This window comes from Phalaenopsis equestris, unplaced genomic scaffold (genome assembly GCF_001263595.1).
Source record: "Phalaenopsis equestris unplaced genomic scaffold, ASM126359v1 Scaffold000402, whole genome shotgun sequence".
Lineage (NCBI taxonomy): Eukaryota > Viridiplantae > Streptophyta > Magnoliopsida > Asparagales > Orchidaceae > Phalaenopsis > Phalaenopsis equestris.
In genome coordinates this window covers 1,278,072-1,282,917 of record NW_018164844.1, presented here as the reverse complement: position 1 = coordinate 1,282,917, position 4,846 = coordinate 1,278,072, and positions in this window count along the sequence as shown.

Here is a 4,846-nt window from a genome sequence, read left to right as displayed (position 1 = left end):
TCACCACAACCTACATATATATATATATATATATTCCTATTTTATAATTTTAAAAATATGAGACCACCATGAATGTTTCTTGCGAAAATCCAAGTCGGCTCCTACTTCGGGAGCTAGAAATCAAAGAATTGAATATTATATATATAGGTTGATTCAGTCAAATAAAAAACTAACAAATTTCAAAGGTGGGCTTCCTTTTTCATTTCTTTTGTGATAGAAGCGTCTGTAAAGAGATGTTTTTTTGCTTTGGTGATTAGGCTTATCTTAGACTTTGAGCAAAATTAGTCGACATTGAAAAAGGAAGACTATAAAGATTAAACACATCAAAGTCAAATTCTATTGATTTATATTTTATATTAATTATATATATTGGTCATTTTCTTAAACATAAAAAGTGAGCTTGATATATCAACATTGGAGTAGTGATGACATTAGCATTAACTAATCTTATCGCCAATGAAATTATTCATCGATTAAGAAAATTTATCAATATTCGAGAAGTTCAAAATAGCGTCGGATTTTACGTTTGCTACGCGACGTAAATTAGTTGACGTTATTTGCGACGTAATTAGCGTTGGATTACCTTTTGATTATTTGAGGCAAGAGATTATTTCATAACAACGAAATTTACAGGGGAGTTGCGGCTGTTTTGGAGTCGGATTTGCGTCAAATAAATCAAATCAAAATATTTACTTAAAAGCGTAAGAAAAAATCTTATGCAAGGTAGATGAAAAATATAACTCAATAAACTTAAAAAACCCATCCCACACCTTCCATTTCATTTTCTTGTTCGTGCACCCTTGAAATGCTCGTGACTCCTCTCTTCCCTCTTGCGACATTGAAGCTCTTCCCATCTCTCGTCGACTCTGGTCGTCGTAAGTTCTTGTTGACCTCATTTTTTGTGAGGACATCCTTCCTCTCTATAAAATTATGAGATCTAGCATGAGAGTTTCCTAATGACTTTCTTAGATGCTTAGAAATGGGACCAACATCTATATAGGACCTCAAACCAATATATATTCAGTTAGGGTTTCAAAGGTTAGGCTAGGCCCCAAATCCCCAACCTTTTGTTGGGATGATTAGGGTTTTGAACCAATAGGAGCACAAATTGAATCCTATAAGTGGAAAATTCTCTAGGCAACCCCATTAAAGCCTGAAATCCTAGGGATCCCTGTGAAGACCTATTGACCACCCTAAACCCTCTTTAATCTAGAACAAACCAATTGGGTATGAGGCTAGTTCTAAGCTAAGGAAGGGCTCAACTTTTATATCACAACCATAAACTAAAATCATAACATCAAAATTTAAACCGAAAAGGGAATTGGATCACCACAATTGGACCCTGAGTTCACTCAATTCCTCCCCTCAACACTAAGGAACCTTGAAATTAAAAGAAACACAAACACATTAATTTAACCCTAAAATTGAAATAATTGATCTCATCATAATTTAAGTAAACCTAAAACAAGACCAAATAATCAATCAAATAAAAAAAATTGAAGATTTAAATTAAACCAAAATAAATCAAAATATCAATATTAAACTGTCCAATAAGCTCAAAATTGATGCTCAAAGTGGTGCAAAATTTCTAAGGAAAAATATTTTTCATAGATTTGAGATGTCAAGAGTAATTATTACAGATGAGAGAAGTCATTTTAAAATAAAAGGATTGAGAGATTAGTTGAAAATTTTAGTATTAAATATATGATTGTCACAACTTATCATCCTCAGACTAATGGTTTAACAAAAATATCCAATCAAAAAATTAAGAAAAATTTAGGAAAGATTGTTAATCCAAATAAAAAAATTGGTCTGCGAGACTTGATGACGCACTATGGGTTTATAAGATTACTTACAAAACTCTTATAAGAATGTCATCATGTAGACTCATATTTGGAAATGTTTGTCACTTACTAGTGGAATTACAACATAAAGCTTATTGGGTTGTTAAATAATTCAATTATAATTTGAAAGAAACAAGTGAGAAGAGATTATTACAGTCAAATGAACTTGAGGAAATTAGAAATGAATCTTATGAAAATGTGAAAATCTATAAAGAAAAGATGAAAAATTGGCATGATCGGAAGATTCTAAAACCACCCAATTGATCTTTGGAAGGATATTCCGTCATAAATTGGAAGTAAAGAAAGGAGATGTGATGAGAATGAGGAAAAGTTAGCTCTTTCGATCTTTTGTGTTGGTGTGAGTACATAAGCAAATGAAAATTGGGGTAAGATTACAAATTCTAAATTTAAATAATAAAATGAATTTGGGTCTTTCTAATTATGATCTATCACCTAAGGTGAGGCGGTGCTTAATTAATTAATTAACTCGCAGATAGATATTTTGTGGTTCAGGGAGTTCGAGGTATGATCGTGTAATTTGAATCAGAATTGTAAATTTAATTTATTTTGTCCTACTAAAACATGGATTATCTTTTACGTTGTCGAGGTCCTTCACTGGCTCCTAGATCACCACCACCAAATCCATTGAACCTTCATGATTCAGGGTAGGCATCGACTTGGGGACATGTTCACCACAACCTACAGGAAGGGCGAGCGACTCGCCTGGATCGGTGAGGAGCTCTGAGGTCAGTTGACCGCAACCTAGGCCTCCCCTGCTTTTGAGAGGAAGATGCAGATAAACCAGGCGAATCAAGCGACAAAGCGGGCCAGGGGAGCTAAGCTTCATATTGAAGAATCAATCTCTCATACGGAGCACTAGTAGAGGCTGATAAGTTTATTTTAAATATTTAAAAATTCAATCTTTAATATAATTATGTGGAGCTAATCAATCTTATATGCTAAACAGGCCAAGGAGTTGAGTCGTGGCCCTCCGTTGTGGAGCTGCATGTCCAAACTCATTGGTGTCTGGGGATGCAACAGTGTGTCTCAAAGCATTCTCGATGGGTTGATGTAAGAAAAATAAAAAAAAAGAATTAAAACTTTATTTTGACTCTTACCAATTAGTGTAAGAATTAAGCAGTGTTTTAATTATGCAGGAGGAGTTTGAGCAGCTCCGGGAGAAGCATTTGGTCACTCAGCTCCAGACTTCCGCAGACAACAATGGTAGTCATTCTACCACTGTGCAATCCAAGTTCGAGCTTTGGACTCAGGTGATGAGGAAGAAGAAGGGAAGAGTCTATGACCTTGGTGCGATGGGCATAGCCTTTGTGGTCGAGCTCTTCCGTGGTCCAGTACTGAGTTCCCCGAGCTCCTCACAGCCAGATCAGGATGCACTTGCTAGGCAAGCCACTGCAATGAATGAAGAGCTCCACTAGTTGCATGAACAGATGCTAGAAGGCTAACATAGGGTCGAGGATTTGATTGCAAGCCAGGCAGAGTGTTTAGCAAATCACCAGGGCAAGCAATCAATGGCTTCCGTAGGAGGGAGGAGGAGGAGGAGGAGGAGGAGGATGATGATGATGGGTAAGAGTCACTTCTTATGTTTTATTTATTTATTATTATTCTTCAGCATTAGTTTGGATATTTACTTTAAAATTTTGGGTTAATTTATTGTTGTCATTTGGGACAATTTGTGACGGTATTTTACTTTTCATTATTGATATTTATTTGAGCTATAATCTGTGTTAAAGTGGCTGTATAAAATATGGGGCGATGTGAATTTTTTGTTGTGTGAAGATTGTGTAAATGTAATTGTTCTTTTATGTATATATTTTTTTTCTGTGTAACAGGTTTGCATCTGATTTGCATCCATTGTACGTCGAATAATCTAACACTCAGACGACAACAATTTTCCATCGATCTTCGATATTATCTGTCGAAAATCTGACGCTAAGTTTAACTTCCGATTTTTTCGATGCCAACTTTGAAAACATGTGGAGTCTCAACAAAAACCAATGCTAATTTGACCCCAATAAGATGCAAATAAATTGCCGCAAATTATTTTTACGTTCAAATGGACGCAAATTGCACTATCGACCCTGGATTTACCCGTGAAAAATAACGGTTGAAAAACAGGCGCAAATCCGACAATAAACCTCAATTTTTGTCGGATTAAACTCTGATTCACGTTCAATGTGTTCAACGCAAATCAACACTATTTTTAAGATACTATAATCTATGGATGATCGATCGATCACAACTATAAATTTAGTAAGCATCTAGAATTATTGGTCAGTTAATGTTTGATTATATTGTACTTGTATATTTTGTGTGTGTGTGTGTGCGCGTCTGTGTATGCATAGTATCATTTGCATGCATGCCGCCCAATTCCTATGCATTTACATATGAAACATCAAAATTTTATTTTTTACCTTTGTACCACAAATCATACATATCACATAAAAAAATATATTATTTTAACTTATAAAAAGTGAAATACACATTTACTTAAGTAAGGTGACAGTATGTCTGTCCACAATGTCTTGGTGAAAATACTGAGATGCGACTATCAGGCGGCGTCATAAGTAAGAATTAACATATGTTATTATGTGTAATGATGGTCTTTCCTGGTAATTCAAGTTGGTTCGATCACTTCGACAAGTGGGTTCGGTTCGACCATTTCGGCTTAAGGGTTCAATTCGATCACTTCCTTGGAGTTCAGATTGATGAAGTCGACCTACATCCTCCACTTTTCATTGGCCTTTTGCGGCATGACTACATTGGAAACCCAAGATGGGGTATTGCACCTCCTGGATGAAGCCAGCTTTCATGAGCTTCAACAACTCTGCCCGGATTGTCCCCACTAGCAGCTTAGCTGAGGACCTAATATTCTTCTTCAACGATCAGACGACTAGATCGATGTTCAATCAATAGCAGGAGACATCTCCGCTGCTGACCAGGTGATGAAGTCAATGTGCTCCCGGAGAGTTAAAATAAGCAAG